Here is a 23,131-nt window from a genome sequence, read left to right as displayed (position 1 = left end):
GGTCACTTCTGGGAGGTGGTCAGAAGGGGAGGTGGTGCAGGTGAAGCACGGCAGGAGCGTGTGCTCGATGCACGGTGGCTGCTGTTACAAGATTTACTGTCTTAACAACAGTGTGTCAGGGTTCTGGGGCCCTGCCGCCCCATCCACAGGAAATGAGTGTGCAGGGGAGAGCTCCAGCCCTTAGACCGTCACCTGAACACTGAGCCCCCAGGACCGACCTGCACCCGCTTTCCTGTCCTGGCAATGTCCCTGGCTGGGCTCCCCGTCAATTCCCTGCTCACCCCCGCCCTCCCGTGCTGGAGCTCTCCACCTCCTCTCAGCTCCAAACCCAGGACCACAGCCCTTCCCCCTGCACTTGGTGGGGAAATACTGCCGCCGGGATCCTTCTGGCTCGCGTCTGCCCCTCTCTGGAGACGCACTGGGCGTGCCAGGGGCGGAGGCTGGGTGGGAGCTTGTTAATGCTGAGTGAAACGCAGTCGGATCACAACGCTCCTAGCACAACACTCCTGGGTGCCCCAGCTCCTGCTGCCTGCAGAGTGAGGACCACCCTCCTTCCGTGGCACAAGGGGGACCCCCAACTTCCCTCAGGTGTAACCTCCTCTGTCCTGACCCTCACCCATCTCCCTCTCACCTGGCGTCTGTTACCATGACTATCTCTGCTGAGCTGTGAGGCAGAGACCAACTGCTCAGTGGTGTGTCCTTGGATCCTGGGCCCACTCTGACCAGTGGGCATGTGTCAGGCTGACACTGAATGACTGGTGGGCATGGTGTCAGGCTGACACTGAACGACTGGCGGGTTGGTGGGGATGAGGGGGGAGAAAAGGAGGTTGGCTTTATTTTTCCCTAAGGACATACAAAGAAGGAGGGGAGGTGGCTTCTGGGCAGGAGCAGACAGCTGTGCTGAGACAGGGACTCTGAAAACAGAATAGGCTCCAGCTGTCCTCTCCTCCTCCCTCCTGGGGTAGCCGACCCCAACCCTCGTTTAGTGCACCCGTGGCTATTCAGGGGTTCCGTTCACTACGCTGCACTCATGTCCTCTGGAAGATGGTAATCTATTCAAGTCCCCTGCAGTGAAGCTATCTCGACCTTTGAAACAGATGAAAAGTACACTTTTTCCAAATGTGACTCAAAGGATGTGAGGTTCGTGCACAAGGCAGTTCTAAAAGTGGACGGGTAATTACTGGTTCTGCTTCCTGTAATGATTTTGTAAGATCACGCCACACTGCCTCACCCACAGAGAACTAGAAAATCTGTACATAACGCAACCAGGAGCCGCTTGACGGCACTGGGGAGTGAACAGCAGCAGACAGATTCCGGGGGAGTAGTTTGAAGTGAATTCCTGTGGCTTCCACTCTGGGGCCATGTGCAGTCAGAGCAGGGCATGGGAGGCAGTGGCTCTGGGAAAACCACAGTCTTCACAGCCCAAGAACAAGAAAAATGAAACTGGGGGACTGTGGTTGTTACCAAACCAAGTGGGCTTGTTACCGAACCAAGTGGGCCCGCCTCCTGGTGAGTTAAATAAGACTATACCAGTGGAAGTTGTCTCACAAAGTAAACTGTATTTGCAGCAAATAGGAGGCCGTGAGGAATCATTTCCAAAGTCATGGCGTCCCAGAACTAAGGGAAGCAGGAACTTTTATTTCAGTTGGGGAATAATATTCAAAAGGGAGAGGTGGGGGTATTCACTTGCACAGGCTCAGCTGGAGAACATGCTTCCACATAATGAGGCCTAAGCTCCTCCTGGAGAGATCTTTGCATTAAAAATAAAGCAAAGGTCATGGGCATAGCTCTTGTGGTGAGGCTTGGTCAGTTTCAGGATGGCTGGTGGTTACATCTCCCTTGAGTGCCTCATTTGGTCAGTTTCAGGATGGCTGGTGGTTACATCTCCCTTGAGTGCCTCATTTGGTCAGTTTCAGGATGGCTGGTGGTTACATCTCCCTTGAGTGCCTCATTTGGTCAGTTTCAGGATGGCTGGTGGTTACATCTCCTTAACCTACAAAAGGAAAAGAAACAGCTTGGAATAACAGTTAATTGCTTCCAAACCCACCTTTGAGTTTCTCCAGGCACCTCGTCCGGGACATGGTCACTGAAGAGGGAGGGGGATTGCAGGAGGGGAAGAAATGTGCAGGGGAAACTTCAGACTCTGCCCTCACCTTTCTGATGGACTGAACCACGCATGCGCAAGCCACTCGCTAACAACAGAAGATCTGAACTGAGGCTGCAGCTGCAGCCAGGAGCCAGTTTGCGGTTCAAGACCAGCTGAGATCACTACCTGCTGAACCAAGAGACACAGTCATTGGTGGAAAATAACAGAATCCAGAATTTCCACCACACCACATTCATAATGTCCAGGACACAGTGCAAAATCACCCAACATCCAAAAATCAAGTAAATGGGACACATTATTAAGAGAAAAGAGGATCAACTGAGATAAATCCCAAGACGACCCAGGTGTTGGAACTGGCAGATAAGGATTTTTCTTCATGTGCCATAAAGCTCGGTTATTAGGTGCATAAACAGTCTGTATTATGTCTTCTTGATAACGGACCCTTTTGTATTTCACAACGACCTCCTTTATTCCCGGTCATATTCACTGTGCCTGAAATCTGCTTTATCTACTATTAGTATAGCTTCTCCAGCTTTCTTTCAACTAGTGTTAGCATGGCATGTTTTTCCAATCTCTTTATTTTTAATTTATTTGTGTTTTTATATTTAAAGTGGGTTTGGGGTAGGCAGCATGTAGTTGAGTTTGCTTTCCTATTCAATCTGACAAATTATGCCTTTTAAATGGGGTTTTTAGACCACTGTCATCTAATGTTACTGCTGATAATAGTTAGATTTGAATCTATCCTGCGATTTGTTTCTTAGTTGACCAATCTGTTTTTTGTTTGCTTTTTCCTCTTAGACTGCTTTTTTTTGGATAATTTAAGTATTTTTTATGATTCCATTTAATCGTCTTTTTTGGCTTATTCTGGATGAGTCTTTGCTGTGTGTGTGCGTGTGTGTGCATGCCTTAGGGTTTACAGTACACATCTTTAACTTTTCACAGTTTATCTTCAAATAATATCAGACCACTTCATGACGCCTGAACAACCTCACAACAGTACTCTCCCACCCCCACTGCAGCCTCCGTGTCCATGTTGTCACACGTTTTATTCGACATGTTACATACCCCACAGAAAGTGCTCTCTATCCCTTTCTTCACATAAGGTTTCCATATTGTGTCATTTTCCTTCAGCATCTCTCAGCGCTGATCCGCTGGTGACCGTGAATTATCTCAGCTCTTGTGTGTCTGAGAAAGTTGATATTTTATCTTATTTGTACCCTTTGCTGCCAGGCATAGAATCATATATTAGCAGCTTTTTTTCTCAATACTCTGAAGACCTTGCTTCACTCTGCTCTGGCCTGAGATCCAGTAAGAGATCTGTCTTCATTCTAACCTTTGTTCCTCTGCACTCAGCAGGTCTTTTTCTCTCCTGTCTGATTTCATGATTATCTTGTTATCACCCTATTTAAGCAATTTAATTATGATGTGCCTTGTTCATACTTCTTAGACTTGGGGTTCATTAAGTATCTTGGAGATGTGGGTTTATAGTTTTTTTTTTTTTAATAAAATATGGAAAATTTTCAGTCATTATTTCCTCAAATTGTTTTTTCTGTTTTCTTCTCTTTCTCTTTCTGGGACTCTGATTACATATATTTGAGGCCATTTGAAGTTGTCCTGCAGTTTACTTTCTGTTCATTTTCTTTGGTCTATTTTCTCTCTGTATTTTATTTTGAATGGTTTCTATGGTATGTCTTCAAGTTCATTAATCTTTTGACAGATTTGCTCTTAATCTCATCTAGTAAGTTTTCATTACAGGTGTTTAATTACAGACATTTCATCTCTAAAAGTTTTTGGGTCTTTTTCCTATCTTCCATATTTCTACTTAACATCATCAGCCTTTTCTTTTTTTTACTGAAGTATTGACATACAATATTATGATAGTTTCAGGTGCACCACATAGTGATTTGACATTTATATACATTATAAAGTGATCACCATGATAAATCTAGTTCCATCTGTCACCATACAAAGTTATGACAATATTGTTGACTTTGTTCCCCATGATGTAATCCCATCCCCACGACTTATTCATTTTATGACTGGAAGTTTGTACCTCTTATCCCCTCACCTATTTCACCCACCCCCGACCCCCTACATTGTCAGTCTTGTCTCTAACTTCTTGAACATGTGGAATATGACGACAGTAATAACATCCCATCTTTGTCTATGAATTACGTCATCTGTGCTGTTTGTGGTCAGTATCAATTGAGTGATTTGTCTCCTCATTACACGATGTGTTTTTCTGCTTTTTTGCATACCAGGTAATTTCTGGTTGGCTGGTAGACATTGTGTATTCTTCCTTGTTGGAACCTGGATAGTTTGTACTCCTAAAAATATTCTTGAGCTGTTTCCTGGGGCAGAGTTGTGTTACTTTGAAACAATTGGAAACATTCAGGCTGATTCTAAGCTTTGTCAGGTGGGATCTGAGTCACATTTAGTCCAGGGCTGACTGTGTTCCACCACTGAGGCCACTCTGAATACTGGACACAATCTCCTGCGAGTTATGGGGCTTTCCTAAGCCATGTGTGGACTGGCTGAACCCAAACCATTCCTGTCTGTGTGAGCTCCAAGAATTATTTCCTCTAATTTTTTGGTGTTTGATTCTGTAGTGTTGGGTAGTTTCCTCACATGGGTGCACTGGTCATTACTCAGTGGAAGATGCAGTGGGCCCACGGAGAATCTGTGAAGTTCTCTCTTGCTGCAGTTCTCACTTCTTGGGTGGTCTTCCGTATGTGCTCTAGTCACCTCAGCCTCCCAGGACACCCAGTGCCATCTCTTCAACTCAGGGAGAGCTCAGGGGTCCACCTGGGTTCTCCTTCCCTGTGATGGAGCCTGGAATTCTCTCTCCAGGCAGCAGGGCCATCACAGGGCCCACCTTGTCAGTTCCAGGTCTCTCAGGGGTCACTGAACTCTGCTGCCTGAGACCCACTGTGTGAAAACTACTGTTTCATATATGTTCCCCAAAATTTTCAGTTGTTGTGGGAAGAAGGGTAAATTAGTTCCCTGTTATTTCATCTTGGCTGAAAGCATAAGTATTAAACAAAGATTTTAAAGTGATTGTCATAACTATCCTCCGTGAAGGTAAACAAACATGCTTGTAGCAAATGAAAGAGTAGGAAATCTCAGCAGAAAAATTTAAAAAAGAAAATTTTAGAATTGAAAAATACAATATTAGAAATAACAAATTCTTTACATGGAATTTAAGTAGAGCAATAGAAATTAACATGGAAAATAGAAAGAAAAAAGGGTGGAAAAATAACAGAGCCTCAGTCACTCTTAGGTAAGATCAAACTTTAATATACATGTGGTCGGCTTCAAAGAAGGAATGGAGAGACAGAACGTGCAGACAAAAATACTTGAAGAAATAGTGGCTGGAATTATCCAAGTGATGGAAGATAGACATTTGCAAATATGATGCTCAACTAACACCAAGCAGAATGAAGACAGTCCCACATAGAGACACATCAGATCAAGCAGCTGGATACCAAGGCCGAAAAGCAAATGTTGGAAGCAACAGAGAAAAATGACAGTTCACACAGAGGGGAATAATGATTTGATTAATAGCTGACTTCTCATCAGAAACTATGGGGACCAGAAGAGAATGAGAAAAGAGATTTAAAGTGTTGAGAGAGAGAGAAAAAAAGACCTGTCAATGCAGAATCGTATATCCAGCAAAAATATCCTTCGAAAATCACTGTTGAAAGACAGCATTTCCAGATTTAGAGAAACTAAGAGAAATTATTACCAGCAAATCTCTACAATAGAAGATGCTAAAGGAAATTCTTTAGGAGAAGGGAAATTATACCAGAAAAGGAATCTCAGATCCTCAGAATGGAATAAGTAGCTTCAGAAATGGTAAATATCTAGGTAAATGTCAAAGGCTACTCATTTTTTCTGCTTTCTCCTTCTAACTTTTGTATAATACACACAACTTACAGTAAAAACTGTAATATTATGGGTAGGGTAGAAGGACGAATAGGTGAGCATAGAGGGATTTTAGGGCAGTGAAACTATTCTGTATGACACAGTAATGGTGGATACATGTCATCAGACATCTGTCCAAACCCACAGAATGCACAACAGCGAGAATGAACCCGGTGTAAACTGTGGACTTTGGGTGATGATGACATGTCAGTGCAGGTTCGTCATCTGTAACAATTACACCATCCGATGGGCAAAGCTGATAGTGGGGGGGCTGTGCATATGGGAGCAGGGCATATATGTACCAAACACTCAATTTTGTTGTGAAACAAAAACTGCTCTAAAAAAATAAAGTCTTTAAAAAATGATAATATTTTCTTCTGAGGTTCATAAGATATGTAGATGCAGTACATACAGTTACTACAGCATAAAGGATGGGCGGGGTGGCCCAATATGGCTGCACTATTTCCATATTTTACCTGAAGTACTAAAATGTTAATTGTAAGTGGAACAGGAAAAGTTAGAGATGGAGATTGTGAACCCTGGAGAAATGACTGAAAAAAAAATAGCCAATAGGACAAAAAATAAAACAGTGTAATCCACCACATCACCAGAGTAAAGAAGAAAATCATGTGACATGCAGAAAATGCATTTGAAGAAATTCTACATCCATTTATAAAAGTCCAGGAAAGTAGAAGTAGAGGGAACTTCTCTAACTTGATACAAGGCGTCCCTGAGAACCTGCAGTCATCACAGACAGTGAGACTAAAGGCTTCCCCTGTAAGTCAGGATCAAGGCGGAGACATCCGCTCTCATTGTCCCCAGTCAACACCACACTGGATTCTTAGTTGGTGTGAAATAGCAAGAAAATCAAATAAAAGGCATACAGATTGGAAAGGAAGGAGTAAAACTGTCTTTTTTCACAGATGACATGACTGTCTACATAAAAAATCCTTAAGAATATAACAAAAAAAAAAGGCTACTGGAATTCATAAATGAGTGTAACAAGGTCATAGGATACAAAGTCAACATACGAAAATCATTTGCATTTCTATACAGTGGCAATAAATGATTGGAAATTGACATGTTTTTTCTTTTGCTTGAGGAAGATGGTCCCTGAGCTCACACCTGTGCCAATCTTCTTCTACTTTGTATGGGATGCTGCCACAGCATGGCTTGATGAGCAGTGTGTAGATCCATGCCCAGGATCTGAACCCGAGAACCCAGGGCCGTGGAAGTGAAGTATGAGAACTTAACAACTGCGCCACCAGGCCGGCCCCCAGAAACTGACATTTTTAAAGTGCAACTTACAATAGCAACAAAAATCATAACATATTTAGGAATAAATCCTATAATATGCCTGTAGAATCTCTATGCTGAAAACTACAAAACACTGATGGAAGAAGTGAAAGAAAACTTCAATAAGCAGGGAAATGGTCTTAGTCTATTCGGGCTGCTGTAAAAAACCCACAGACTGGATAGCTTATAAACAACAGACATTTATTTCCCACAGTTCTCGAGGCTGAGAGTCCAAGATCAAGGCGCCAGCACGGTCACATTCTGCTGACAGCCCGCTTCCTGGTTCATAGCTGGTGCCTTCTTGCTGTGTCCTCACACGGTGGAGGGGACAAGGGCTCTCTCTGGAGCCTCTTTTGTTATAAAGGCACTAATCTTGTTCATGAGGGCTCGACCCACATGACACAAGCACCTCCCAGAGGCCCCACCTTCTAACACTCTCAACCTTGGGGGTTAGGATTTCAACATGTGAATTTTGGGAGGACATAAGCATTCAGACCCCAGCAGAAATATACAGTGTTCGTGGATTGGAAGACTCAGTATTTTAAATATTAATTTTCCTTAAGTTGATCTATACCAATTACAATTCCAGCATATTTTTGGTAGAAACTATGAAGTTGATTCTACAATTTATTTGAGTAGGCAAAGTAATTAGAATAGCCAAAACAATTTTGAAAAAGAAGAACACAGTTGGAGGCCTTAAACTACCTGCTTTCCAGGCATATTATAACATTACGATAATCAATAGTGTGCTGGTGAACGAATAAACACACAGATCAGTGGAACAGAAGAGAGAATCCAGAAACAGAACCACACATGTATGAGCAATTGATATTTGACAAAGTTGCTAAAATAACTTAATGGAGAAAGAATGGTATTTTCAAAAAGAGGCACTGGAAAAATTGAATATTCATATGCAAAAATATCCACCATAATATATAACTCAAAACAAAACAAAACCCCAAAATCCTTGGACCCATGTCTCACACCACATACAAAAATTAACTCAAAGTGAATCATAGCAGTAAGTGTAAAATCTAAAACTATAAATCTTCTAGGAGAAAATATTCATGACCTTGGATTAGGCAAAGATTTCTCAGGTATGAAACCAAAAGCACACCCATAACAAATTTTGTTTAGTTAAACTTTATCAAAACTAAGAACTTCTTCTCTTCAAAAGACACTGTTGAGAGAAGGAAAACAAGTCAAAAACTGGGAGAAACCATTTCTGCAACACACATCTGTGAAGGCTTTTTATTCGCTGTATATGAAGAACTCTTCAATCTGAATAACAAAACAAACAACCTCGTAAAAAATTGGCAAAAGATTTGAAGAGGCACTTCAGCAAAAATGATACACAAATGGAATGAAAGTACAGGAAAAAATGCTCAACATCATCAGTCATCAGAGAAATTCAAATTAAAACCACAATGAGATACATGTGTGCACCTTTCAGAATGGCTTAAAAAATTAGCAACAATATCAAGTACTGGCAAGAATGCAGAGCAACCAGAATGCTCGTACACTCCTGCTGGGAAAGTAGAATGTTTCAGCCATATTGGAAAACATTTTGAGAGTTGCTTGTAAAGTTAAAGAAATGTTGACCATGTAATCTTTCTGATCCAGTAATCTTATTCTTGGATATATGTCAAAGAGAATCAAAATGTTACGTTCACACAAAAATCTGTATGTTGATGTTTATAGCAGACTTATTCACAATTTCCAAAAACTGGAAACAACCCAAACAGACAAACTGTAGATATAAATGTTCTTCAGCTAGTAAATAAGTGGCACATCCATCCAATGAAATATTATTCAGTAATGAAAAGGAATAAGCATTTTATATGTGAGACGAAATGGATGAATATCAAATACAATCTGCTAAGTAAAGAAGGTAAAGCTCAAAAAGTTGTTACATAGTGTGTGATCCCATCCCTGTGAGATTCAGGAAGAAGCAGAACTACTGATAGGGAGCAGATCAGTGTTGGCTAGTGGGGAGGAGGGGCTGCCACAAGGGGCAGACAGGGAATTTTGGGAGCAGCAGAGCTGTTTTCTGTCTTGATTTCTGTGGTGGTTTATGAATGTATGTGTTCATAACAAACAGTACTGTAAAATAAAAAAACTTGACTTTTATGGCATGTGAATCATGTCTCCACTACTTCCTTTGAAAAAACCAGTAGGAAAGTTTTAAAAAGACAAATAAAGGGGAAAAAACTGGAGGAAACGAATAGAAAAAAGAAATAAAGTTACAGACCCAAAACTATGTCAATAGCTATTTATTTTTAATTTTATATATTTTTAATAAAAATTATATATTTTAAAGTATCCAATGCTGATTTGATGTACATATACGTAGTGAAATAACTACTGCAGTCAAGCTAATTGACACCTCATCTCCTCACACAGTTACCATTTTTTTGTGATGAGAGCACCCAGCTACTCTTTTAGCGGATCTCAAGTATTCAGCACAGTAGTATTAACTGTGGTCATCGTGCTGTACGTTAGATCTCTGGACTTACTCAACCCGCGTCACTGCACCTTTGTACCCCTGACCACCATCTCCCCCCCTCAACCCCAGCCCCTGGTAACCGTTCTAATCTCTGCTTCTATGAGTTCCATGTGTTTTTTTGTTTTTTTAGATTCCACGTATAAGTGAGATTATACCATATTTGTCTTTCTCTGTCTGGCTTGTTTCGTTTAGCTTAATGTCCTCCAGGCTCGTCCCTGTTGTCACAAATGGCAGGATTTCCTTCTTTCTCATGATTGAATAATATTCTGTTGTGTATATGTACCACATCTTCTTTATCGATTCATCTGTCAACGGACACTTGGGTTGTTTCCATATCTCGACTACTGTGATTAATGCTGCAGTGAACATGGGGGTGCAGATATCTCTTTGAAATACTGATTGCATTTCCTTTGGATATATCCCAGGAGTGGGACTGTTGGATCACGTGGTAGTTCTACTGTTAATTTTTTCCCTTACGTTCTTTTATTTATCATATATGTGCAGATCTGTTTTATGTACAATGATTGGTTCTATCAATCATACCAAGGTGTTCTATTGATACTATTGCTAATTTTTTGAGGAACCTGCATACTGGTTTCCACAGTGGCCACACCAATTTACATTTCCACCAATGGTGCACAAGGGTTCCCTTTTCTCCACATCCTCAACAAGACATGTTATTTTTTGTTTTTTTGATGATGGCCATTCTAACAGGTGTGAGGTGATATCTGATTGTGGTTTTGATTTGCATTTCCCTGATGACTAGTGATGTTGAGCACCTTTTCATGTATCTGTTGGCCATTCATATGTCTTCTTTTGAGAAATGTTTATTCATATCCTTTGCTCATTTTTCAGCTGAGTTACTTGTTTCTCGCTATTGAGTTGTATGAGTTCTTTATATATTTTAGATATTAACCCCTCATCAGATTACAGTTTGCAAATATTTTCTCCCATTCTGTAAGTTGTCTTTTCACTCTGTTGATGATTTCCTTTGCTGTGCAGAAGCTTTTTAGTTTGAATGAATCCCATTAGTCTACTTTTACTTTTGTTGCCTCTGCTTTTGGGGTCATGTCCAAAAAAAGCATTGCCCAGACCAATCTCAAGTTTTTCTCCTATATTTTCTTCTAATAGTTTTATGGTCTCAGGTCTTAAATTTAAGTCTTTAATCCATTTTGAGTTAATTTTTACATATGGAGTGAGGTAAGGGTTCAGTTCTTCCATGTGTGGAAAACCAGTTTTCCCAACACTATTTGTTGAAGAGACTATCCTTTCCCCATTGTGTATTCTTGACAACTTTGTCAAAGATCAATTTACCATAAATGCATGGAGTTATTTCTGGGCTCTCTCTTCTATTCCATCGGTCTGTGTGTCTGTTTTAATGCCGGTGCCATGCTGTTTTGATTACTATGGCTTTGTAGTATACATATATATATTTTGGTGAGGAAGATTAGCCCTGAGCTAACATCTGTTCCCATATTCCTCTATTTTGGGTATGTGGGGCACCACCACAGCATGGCTTGATGAGCAGTGTGTAGGTCCGCGCCCAGGATCTGAACCTGTGAACCCTGGGCCTCCGAAGTGGAGCAGGCGAACTTAACCACTATGCTACTGGGCTGGCCCCCATAGCTTTGTAGTATATTTTGAAGTCAGGAAGTGTGATGCCTCTAACTTTGTTCTTTTTGTTCAAGGCTGTTGCTGAACAACCTGTGCTTGAAACTCCTATCCCACCATCTTGTTTGCTCATCATTTTACACATTAGTGGACCGAAGAGTTCAGTTAAAGGCTGAGATTCTCGGGAGGGATATAAAAATAAGACCCAAATGTATACTATCTACAAAAATTGCACTTTAAATATAAAGGCACAGACAGTTTGAAATAAAATAAAAATAAAAATCACAACAATTGGAAATGCAGTAGAGTTGCCTCTTTATGCCTCTTTATGCAGATAGAATCATACATGAGGAAAAATCCGAAGAAACCCACAAACAGTTAGTACAGGTGCTGGAACAACTGGACACCCACATGCAAAAGCGTGAAGCTGGACCCTCACCTCACACCATCCACAAAATGAGTTCAAAATGGATCCAAGGCCTACATATAAGAGCCAAAATTATAAAACTCATAGAAGAAAACATAGGAGTAAATCTTTGTGACTTGAATTTGGCAATGATTTCTTAAATATAACACCAAAAGCACAAGTAACAAAAGAAAAATTAGACAAATTGGACTTCAAAATGAAAAACTTTTGTGCATAAAAGGAGAATATTAAGAAGGAAAAAAGATAATCCACAATCCAAAATGGCAGAAAATATTTGCAAATCCCACATCTGATAAAAGTCTAGTGGCCACCAGGCCAGCCCCCTCTGCCTGGCAGGATGCCCTGAGTGATAGAGGTCTCAACCCCACAGCACCTGGACAATGGTCATCCTCCGCATTGCCAAGGAGTGAGTGATGGACTGTTCTGACTTATTCAGAAACAGTGACGGAGCCCAAATTCCTTTCACAATCACCCTAGAGGTCAACGGCTTCAGTCTGCTCCTAAAGAACACACGGTGTTTGCGAGTCTGAGAACCAAAAGAATTGTCTTCACTTTTCTGAAAAGTGTGTCTTATTATTTCACATTAGTGACCATTTTCAAACTGGCTCCCAGTGGTGCCCTCCCACTTTATTTCTCTGAAAGTGGCCGTGGCGACTTGGCTGTTCTCTGTTCCCAACCCCCACGGTGTGACAAGGCCGATGACATCCGATTCCTGGGATCCTGACCTAGGTGGAGATTAACTCAGCCTCAGCCTGTGATGGGAAGTGATGGTCCCAGCTCTTCCTCTTCTCCCTCTCCTGTTCTCATCCTCCTGCTCTGCACAGTCTCAGAGTTGCCTGACATCACCACTGACAAGCCCTGCAGAGCCCAGAGATTTCTCTTTGAAGAAAAGAAAAACTCTGGAGAAATCAGAGAGATAAATAAGGAATGTACCCAATTCCTGCCTTGTCCTTCTCCCAGACTAATCCTGCTGATGGCCAAGAGGATGAACAATGAGAGAGAGTGGTTTCTCTCATTAGAATTTTAAAATCCTCCAAGTAATGGATCATTTTGGAGCATCCTGTGTTTTCCTGCTTGTCCCAATAATATATTATTACTAAACTTGAATAATTTTAATGGGGGAAATTCTTTATCTCATAAAAATGCTGAGCAGGGGATCCATTTAAAAAAATGTTATCAAGGTAACTCCAGGGGTTTACAAGGAACAAGGAGCCTACACCCCTGTGTTCCAGACATCAGCTGAGACCTTCTTGCCAGGAGCCAGGGTCCTTGGAGGGAGGGGTGCCCATGACCCTCCTCCAGCAGGGCAGGCCTTCTCAGGTGCATCCCCCAACATGGGCGCACACACCACAGGATCCTAGGTTAGCCAGTGGCAGGCAGCCGGCTAGGGATATGGGGACAAGCGAAAACTGCTCACTCAGACTGGGACACCCCTGGGCTAAACTCAGGAGCAAGGTGTGATCCAGGCCTGTAAACCCACAAACCTCACCATGAGTTCTTTCCATCTGGATACGGCAGTGGAAAGGAGAAGGTGCTGGGTGGGGAAAAGCATTACGCTGAAAAGAGCTCCTGCCTCTGCCACCTGCCTGGAGTTTGGTCTCCAACAAGCATGGGTTTTCTCACCTTTAGAGAAACGAGGGGTGGAAGCCATCGAGTTTCCTCAAGTGCTTGAGGGGCCTCATTTTCAGAGCTGCTCAGCTCCCTTCCCTGCCCGCAGTGCGTCCACGGGACCCCAGCCCACGGCCCCTCCCTTCCGATCTTTCCCTTTGGAAGCTTCAGATGTGCCCACTCAGGCACCTAGTGGTTTGGGGTCCTGAGCTGACGCAATTTTAATGAGTTTCCATCATTTTCAAAGGGAAAAATGGGAGGGAGGTGGCTTGTTACTGAGACAGATCGCAGCGCACCTGGAAGGACAGGACACTCATTTCCATTTACCTCGTCTGATGACCCTCCAGTTCCATCAATGGTTGAGTGAACGCGGCCTGTTCTTCCCAATCACGGTGCAAGTGTGTAATTTCTCCCAGTGGAATTTGATTTTAATGAGAGGCTAGCTCATAGGAGAGAGTCACTATCTAGATAGCATGCACGCGTCAGGTTAATTTTAAATCAGCTTTTAGGTCAATCTGTCTTAATTAATCCATTAACTGTTTTTGACTAGCAATTTCAATAATTGTTTTAGCATAATACTTGGCAGTGTAATTGCTTTTTGGAATCTGTTCATTGAGATGTCAGAGTCAGATCCGGGGCTCCCTCCCTGTGCCCGAGTTTGTTTGTGTGTGTGTGTGTGTACAAGCATGTGGGGGGTGCTTCCTCTGATTATTAATGAATGCATTTTCACGAGGCTTATTGATATCAGGGAGCCCTGCCTTTATTTTTAAAAAATTGTTAAATAAAATTTTAATGTTAGAATAGTTTTAGATTTACAGAAAATTGTGATGATAATACAGAGTTCCCATATACTTCACACACCAAATTTTCCCTGTGATTAGCACCTTACATTAGTATGGCCCCTTTGTCACCATTAAAAAACAGTAGAAAAGATCAATGAAACAAAGAGCTGGTTCTTTGAGATGATAAACAAAATTGACAAACCTTTAGCCAGACTTACTAAGGAAAAAGGAGACAAGGCTCAAATAAATAAAATTAGAAATGAAAGAGGAGAAATTACAATGGACACCACAGAAATACAAAGGATTATAAGAGAATACTATGAAAAACCATATGCCAACAAATTGGACATCTAGAAGAAATGGATAAATTCTTAGATTCATACAACCTTCCAAAACTGAATCAAGAAGAAATAGAGAATCTGAACAGACAAATCACATGTAAAGAGATTGAAACAGTAATCAAAAACCTCCCAAAAAATAAAAGTCCAGGACCAGATGGCTTCTCTGGAGAATTTTACCAAACATTCAAATAAGATTTAAAACCTATCCTTCTCAAACTATTCCAAAATAGAGGAAGATGGAACACTTCCTAACTCATTCTATGAGGCCAACATCACTCTGATACCAAAGCCAGGCAAGGACAATACAAAGAAGGAAAATTACAGGCCAATATCATTGAGGAACATAGATGCAAAAATCCTCAACAAAACATTGGCAAACCAAATCCAGCAATACCTTAAAAAGATCACACACCATGATCGAGTGAGATTTATATCAGGGACACAGGGATGGTTCAACATCCGCAAATCAATCAACGTGATACACCACATTAACAAAACGAGGAATAAAAACCATATGATCATCTCAATAGATGCAGAAAAGGCTTTTGACAATATCCAACATCCCTTTATGATAAAAAGTCTCAGCAAAATGGGTATAGAAGGAAAGTATCTCAATATAATAAAGGCCATATATGACAAACCCACAGCCAACATCATACTCAATGGGGAAAAACTGAAAGCCACCCTTCTGAGAACAGGGACAAGACAAGGGTGCCCACTCTCACCACTCTTATTCAACACAGTACTGGAGGTTCTGGCCAGAGAAATTAGGCAAGAAAAAGGAATAAAAGGAATTCAAATAGGCAATGAAGAAGTGAAACTCTCGCTGTTTGCAGATGACATGATTTTATATATAGAAAACCCTACTAAAGAATCCATCAGAAAACTATTAGAAATAATCAACAACGACAGCAAAGTTGCAAGGTACAAAATCAGCTTACAAAAATCAGTTGCATTTCTATACTCTAATAACGAACTGACAGAAAGAGAACTCAGGAATACAATCTCATTTACAATCGCAACAAAAAGAATAAAATTTGGCTTATTATGATTACAATCTTCTGAAATTTATGGAGGCTTGCCTTGTTTCCCAACATATGGTCTATTCTCGAGAATGTCCCATGAGCACTTGAGAAGACTGTGTATTCTGCTGTGTTTGGATGGAGTGCTGTCTATATATCTATTAAGTCCATCTGGTCTAGTTTTTCATTTAAGTCCACTATTTCCTATTGACTTTCTGTCTGGATGACCTATCCATCGATGTAAGTGGGGTGTTAAGGTCCCCTACTATTATTGTGTTGTTGTTAATATCCCTTTGAGGTTTGTTAATAGTTGCTGTATGTACTTTGGTGTTTCTCTGTTGGGTGAATATATATTTATAAGTGACATGCCTTCTTGGTGGAGTGACTCTTTTATCATTATATATTGCCCCTCTTTGTCTCTCATTACCTGTTTTATCTTGAAGTCTACTTTGTCTGAAGTATGGCAACAGCTGCTTTCTTTTATGTGCCATTAGCTTCGAGTATCATCTTCCATCCCTTCACTCGGAGCCTGTGTTTGTCTTTAGAGCTGAGATGTGTTTCCTGGAGGCAGCATATTGTGGGGTCTTGTTTTTTAATCCATCCCGCCACTCTGTCTCTTTTGATTGGAGAATTCAATCTATTTACATTTAGAGTTATTATTGATATATCAGGGCTTAATGCTACTAGTTTATCACCTATTTTCTGGTTCTTCTGCACTTCCTTTGTTTCTCGTCCTGTGTGTTTTGGACTACCAATTCAGTTTGGTAGTTCTCTATGATGGTTTTCTTAGTTTTCTCTTTATTTATCATACATGTCTGTGTTCTGATTATTTGCTTAGTAGTTACTATGAGGTTTGTATAAAAAATCACATAGATGAGATAGTCCGTTTTCTGATAGTCTCTTATTTCCTTAGACTAAGTCAATTCCATCCGTTTCCTCTTCCCCTTCTAAGTTATTATTGTCCCAACTTATTCCATCTTGTGTTATGGTTTGTGGTTAAAATGACAAGATTATATTTATTTTTGGTGTTTTCCTTCCCTTTATCTTTGCTGTTATAATTAAGTATTTGCTAACCTGTTCTGATAGAGAGCTTCAATTTTTCTGATTTTGTTTACCTATTTTTCTCCTTGCTCACGGATTTGTACCCCCCCCCTTTTTTTTTTTCCAGGTATGAGGGCCTTCTTGAGCATTTCTTGTAGTGGGGGTCTTGTGGCAATGAACTCTCTTAGCTTTTGTTTATCTGGGAAAGTTTTTATTTCTCCATCATATCTGAAGGATATTTTTGCTGGATATTCTTGGCTGAAAGTTTTTGTCTTTCAGAATTTTGAATATATCATTCCACTCTCTCCTAGCCTGTAGAGTTTCTGCTGTGAAATCCGCTGAGAGCCTGATAGGAGTTCCTTTGTACCTTACTCTCTTCTGCCTTGCTGCCCTTAATATTTTTTCTTTGTCATTGACTTTTGCCAGCTTTACTATTACATGCCTTGGAGAGGTTTGGAAAAACTTCAAACTTCCCCAGGTTTGGACTGTTCTCAGTTATTATTTCTTTGAACAAGCTCTCTGCTCCTTTTTCCCCTCTCTTTTCCTTCTCGAATAGCTATAATCCTTATGTTGCATTTCCTAAATGAGTCAGATATTTCTTGCAGAATTTCCTCTCTTTTTTTTAGGCTTACTTCTGTCTTCTCCTCCATCTGGAGCATTTCTGCACTCCTATCCTCTAGATTTCTAATTCTATCCTCCATACTCTCAGCTCTGTTCTTTAAAGATTACAGACTTTTCTTTATCTCCTCCATTGTGTTTTTCATCTCCAACATTTCTGACCGGCTTTCTTTATAGTTTCAATCTCTTTTGTGAAGAAGTTCCTCATTTCATTGAACTGTCTATCTGTATTTTCTTGTAACTCATAGAGCCTTTTTATGATAGCTATTTTGTGTTTTGTTTTTCTTTTGAGGAAGATTGGCCCTGAGCTAACATCCATTGCCATCTTCCTCTTTTTCTTTTTTATCGCCAAAGCCCCAGTACACAGTCATATATCCTAGTTGTCGGTCCTTCTAGTTCTTCTATGTGGCATGCAGCCTCATCACGTCCTGAGGAGCAGTGAGTAGGTCCGCACCCAGGATACCTACTGGCGAACCCTGGGCCGCCAAAACAGAACGTGTGAACTTAACCGCTACTCCACTGGGCCAGCCCCCATGATAGCTATTTTGAATGCTCTGTCATTTAGATTATAGGTTTCTGTGCCTTCAGGATTGACTTCTGGGTGCTTGTCACTTTCCTTCTGGTCTGGATATTTAATATATTTTTTCACACTGTTTGACGGTGTGGATTTGTGTCTCCGCATGATAGTATCTGGTTGCAGCTTCCACCTGCCACCATTGGGTGGGGGTCAAGAGCTGTATATTCTGAGCCCACAGTGATCCATGGATACTTTGGCCGACTGGCTGTGCTGGAGCACTGGACAGGGGGAGGGATGCTTTCTTTTGCCTGCCCAATCCCAGGGGCTTCTCGCTCTTCCTTTGCTATCTGCTCTCCTGGGGTGCTAGCTTGATGAAGATACCCCTCAACAGTTCAGTCACCTCTGTGTGGGGGTTTCCCATGGGCTGTGAGCGAACTTGGAGAGTCACAGTTTTCCCACAGAGGGTCGCCTCTCCCCCTCTCTCTGCAAGCCATGCGGTCCCGAGGTCACTGCCATTGGGGAGCAAGAGGAGCTCTCCCTACCTCCTTCCACTTCCTCCGGGGGTTGTCCAGCACCTCCACGTTCAGATGTATACCTGGGTGGGTCTCTCAGATGTCTTTTGTGTTGTGTGAGTGTCCTCTTTTGGTATATGAATGTCCTTTTTGTTGTATCTTAGTGGGGAGAGTCTAAGGGGAGAGCTCGCTCCATCATGATGCTGACGTCACCTCCCAAATATTTTATAATAATATATGGACTGTAACTTTACTCAAATTGTGAAAAAACCTTTAGAAACTGTCATCAAAAGTGTAATGCTGGATAGCTCACGTTGTGCAGCCCATTCTTCTCAAAGAACCAACACTGCTAATTCTAGCTCTTTCTCCTTTACAAGTATTTAAATCATAAAAGAGTACCTGGTATGTAGCATTTCTATTCTTGGCTCAATAAATTATTCAACATTCTTTTAGCAAGCAAAAATAAGTTAAATACCACAAAAACGTTCACCCTCAAAACACAGATTTGCAAAGATACTGGAGACGTCCAAAATTAACCAACAGGCTACCCCTGGGCCAATAATTTTTAAAAACTTCCTTACCATGCTAATACTGTGCTTTAATCTTGGTTGGCTGTTCCCATTTTTCCTTCTGAACAAAAAACCTGAGACTGGTTTTACTGCTGCCCATATCTGCCATTTTCGACACAAGCAACAGTAATGGAGGAAGACCCAAATGTACTATCTTTCACATGCAGGCACTTGGTAAAGCTGCCAGGGGTGGCCAGTGTCCACCTGGAACAGGTACAATAGTAACCATGCCTTCTCCATCCAAATTCTAGTTTCATTCTTGCCTCCACAATAACCTTCAAAGCTGACCACATAAGCAACTCATCCACGCATCCGTGCAATCATTCATATATTCAGGGCTCTGAATATGAATATGAAAGCCACTCAGCTAGGGTCAACAGGGAAAACAATCAGGTAAGTACAATACCTGTCAGGGACCCTGACAGACTGGACACCCTAACCTAGCAGAAGGACTCAAGGAGGATTTCACAGTGGAAATTACTTTTCAGCTAAGACCTGAAGGATGGGTAAGAGTTAACCCAAAATTGGGGAAAGCAAGAGTAAAAAGACGAGGGGAGAACATTCAGGCAGGGGAACTAGCATGTTAGAAGGCTCAAAAGTAATAAATAAGAATAACGATGATATTGACAAAAATAGTGATGAATAATAAATTATTGACTCTCTGGGTCAGACACTGCTTTAAGGTTCTATATGTATTAATTCATTAAGTTCTCATAAATATCCTTATCCCCATTTGACAGATGAAGAAATGGATGCACAGAAAGTTGAAGTAATCATCCCAAGGTCATAGGGCGAAGAGGTGGTGGGACTTGGACTGAACTGAGGCGCCTGAAGACAGAGCCTACCTGCTTACACTGTGCTACAAAAGATCTGGTCATGCTTCAGAAACTGGAATTTTGGTCCATGAAGAATTTTAGGGGGAGGCTGACAAGGGTGGTGATGATGAGAATTAAACAGGGGCAGATAATGGAGGGTCTGGGAAGCCCCTGTACCAGACACCTCTCATGTCCTCCTCACATCCTCCCGGCCCACCTTTTCTTCTACCAGCCACAGCTGCAGCAACCTGCTGTATGCAGTGAACCTGGCAGCACCTGCCTCAGGTGCATCAGGTGCTACCAGGGCTGCAGCACGGAAAGCCTGGATGTGAGGAGTCAACACCTCCTGGGACAGCCCTGACCAACAGGGGTCAGGAACCAGTAGGTAAACAGCCCCCTCTTCCTTGCCTTCAGTGGACACTTGTGGGGAGAAGAGGGGCAGACTACATGGCTCCTCTGAAAACCTGGAGGGATGGAACCCTAGGTTCCCACAGCAGTGATCAGCTCCTACTTCATTCTGCCCAGCCTTCCTCTTCAGTTTTATGTGACTACTTCCTACAAATTACCACCTACACGCAAACCCTCCTCTCACACTCTGCCTTCCGTGGGGAACCAGATTGAAACAGCCATGTTAGACAGTTTAGATTTTATCCTTCGGGCAGTCAAAGACAGCATATTTTTGGCAAATCATACCTTCTCTCTTCCAAGAAGCAACAAGAGGCTGAGCGAGGGGAACAAACTCAGCAAAATGATGGCTTGGTAAAGGTTCCCATTCTTCTCTCACCTCACCCCTCCCACCACCATTACACCAGGAAGCCACCCAAGAATAGGGTGCAGGAAAAGTCTATACCCTGTCTTCTGCTCCTTCAGCCAGAGGCTAGAAAAATGGCAGCTGCCCTGGACTCCTTCAGACTGGGGCCCACTTCTGAGGCCATGGCATCTACAACACTGCTACTTCTTCCACCATCTCACTGGCTCTTCTTGTCTCTTCTAGAGCTACTAGAGACATATGGCTACCTGACTGGTACCTTTGGAAGTACACTAAATCTTAAAACCAAAGAATAAGCTTGAAGATGAGGAAATAAATGGAATAGATAGATGATTTGGTTTTAAAATTTTCTTGGCTTCTCTCTCTTCTGGATGAGATGTTTTCATTTCTCACTCATATTATGATGTAAATAAATCACAGATTAAATGCTATAATAGCCAGAAATTTTTTATATGAACAATATTGGAGGTAACACCATACATCTGGCTTAAGGATGAAGTTCAGTTTCTATAAAATAGAATTAAAAATATTAACATTTTGCTCTTAATATTAGATTAAGTAACATAAAAAGGATAACATATATTATCCACTGCTCATAGTAATTTTAACTGTCATTATCATATATCCAGGAATAAGTGAGACACCATGTAACCCTGCCTACAGCAGTTTGTTGAAGGGCCAGCTACAGCAATTACGCCTTAATCAATACACAGGCTCAAGGTGTTTAAATTGTGGCCAAAAAGAAAGAAAGACTACAAGGCATCTTTCTTTTTTTTTCAAATTTTCTTCTTTAAATTTATTTAATTAATTAATTTATTTTTATCCCCCAAAGCCCCAGTACATAGCTGTATATCCTAGTTGCAGGTCCTTCTAGTTCTTCTGTGTGGGATGCTGCCTCAGCACGGCTTAACGAGCCATGCGTAGGTAGGTCTGCACCCAGGATCTGAACCAGCAAACCCCGGGCTGCCGCAGCGGAGCACGGAAACTCAACCACTACGCCACTGGGCCGGCCTATAATCCATCTTATTCTTAAGACATTTAAGCAAAATAGATTCCTGAGATAACACAAATACTGAATGATGAAAATAAGATAATTTTTATCTTATACTAATTTTAACCAAATTTATTCTTACATTTGACAGTGATTATACTAAATTGCAATGTTTAGGTGAAACTGCTACACATTAGAAATAAGAGAATGGTAAAAGTACTGTAACTATGGTATTTGTAACATATATTAGGGTTAAATTTTTATTGACTAACACATGCAAATTGGTTTAAAAACTGTTACCACTGTCCTTTCTTACCTGCATATGTCAGATTGATTATGTTCATAAAGTTTTTTTTCCAGGTCCAATCTCTTCTTTTCACTATAATACAGAAAGAAAATGTTTTATGAATAATTACACTGATAAGTAATAGGCAGTTGGATTTAGAACATGATCTCCTTTGAAATCACACCTTTGTAAGAATGCTTCTCTGGCCTCTCGAAGAAGCAGAAAATGCCAGCTGCGTTTGAAACTCAAGACAAAAATACTTAGCAGTCATCACGGAAATCTAAAAAGCAAAAAGGACACTGAAATGAAGCAAAAACAAGATTCTCAAAGTAAATGGGGAAATGCAGTAAGAAAAGGCTGGGAAGCAGGTTCAATCACTCAGCAAGTATTTCTTGAGTGCCATGATGACGGTTCTAGGTCTGAAGACTAATCCGGTGTAGACCAACCAAGGCCCCTGCCCTCAGGCAGCTGACATTCTAGGGGGAAGGAGAGACAATAAACAAGATAAATATGTAAAATATGATATGGCCAGACTTCTCTGAGACGGTGACAGTTGAGCGATGGGGATCCCACCAGGTCTGGACACAATGCCTCCACAAATCCACCCTAGATTGAAGACTGGTGGCTTGCTCTGTTCCCAACTGGACAAGCCTGGGCAGAGCCAAGTAGCTGAGTTAGGAAGAGGTCTCTGAAAAGTAGACCTGCCCTCACTCACATTTAATGAAGACCAGGCCCCCTAACACTATTACTTCAAATTTGGGGGGATTTCTTTTTACAACTTTGTAACATCGCCGTGATTTGTCACTGACTGCTATCCTGTGATGATCAGGTGAGTGCTGGCAGTCAGCTAGAGGACAGAGCTTACCCTGCACACCCAGCCTGGGCAAGAGGTAGGGGAAACTGGGCAGCAGGGGTGGTAGCAGCCAAAACCAAGGGGCTAGGGGTAAAACTGCTAAATGAGAAGCCATCTCAGTCCCAAAAAGAGTCCTTGGGAAGTTTAACCACAGAGGGCCCCGCTCAACCACCACCAACGTACCAGCTTCAATCCCATCTAACTGAAGCCAAACTGCGAATCTAAGTTAACAAGAACTAAAGGCCAAAAGAGAAATCACATAATGTCTGAGAGAAAAATGCTAAAGCAAAGACTGAATCAACGACAAGGAGTCCAACAGAAGGTGAGCCTAGCTTGGCCCCCTGAGGGACAGGGGCTGAGCCCACATTCCATTTGTGAGCTCTTAATTATTAGTTTCCGTTTTCCTTCAGAGAAAAAAAAAAGCCCAAAAGTTACTCTGTTAGCTAAATTATAGGTTAAGTAAATTTCTTTGCTTAGCATAATCTAGAATGGAAACCATCATTTAACCAAAATTCTTTTAATGGGAAAATAGGGTC

At 41.5% G+C, this 23,131-nt stretch overlaps 1 long non-coding RNA gene across 3 annotated transcripts; it reads right to left on the bottom strand.

Moving 5' to 3' along the window:
* Positions 1–1,538: 1,538 nt before the first annotated feature.
* Positions 1,539–21,819, bottom strand: LOC131402582 (uncharacterized). 3 transcript variants are annotated; one of them, XR_009218796.1, is made up of 4 exons: positions 21,773–21,807; positions 11,884–11,924; positions 2,154–2,272; positions 1,539–1,993 (listed from the first exon to the last, which is right to left on the bottom strand). It is a non-coding gene; the product is annotated as an uncharacterized LOC131402582 (long non-coding RNA). The 3 variants fall into 3 exon arrangements; XR_009218794.1 differs by lacking the exon at positions 11,884–11,924 and having other exon boundaries at positions 21,773–21,819; XR_009218795.1 differs by lacking the exon at positions 11,884–11,924 and having other exon boundaries at positions 2,154–2,275; positions 21,773–21,808.
* Between the last annotated feature and the right edge of the window lie 1,312 nt (positions 21,820–23,131).

Source organism: Diceros bicornis, unplaced genomic scaffold (genome assembly GCF_020826845.1).
Source record: "Diceros bicornis minor isolate mBicDic1 unplaced genomic scaffold, mDicBic1.mat.cur scaffold_161_ctg1, whole genome shotgun sequence".
Classification (NCBI taxonomy): Eukaryota; Metazoa; Chordata; class Mammalia; order Perissodactyla; family Rhinocerotidae; genus Diceros; species Diceros bicornis.
Note: the sequence above shows the minus strand (reverse complement) of the source record. Positions and strands in the feature narration are given on the sequence as shown.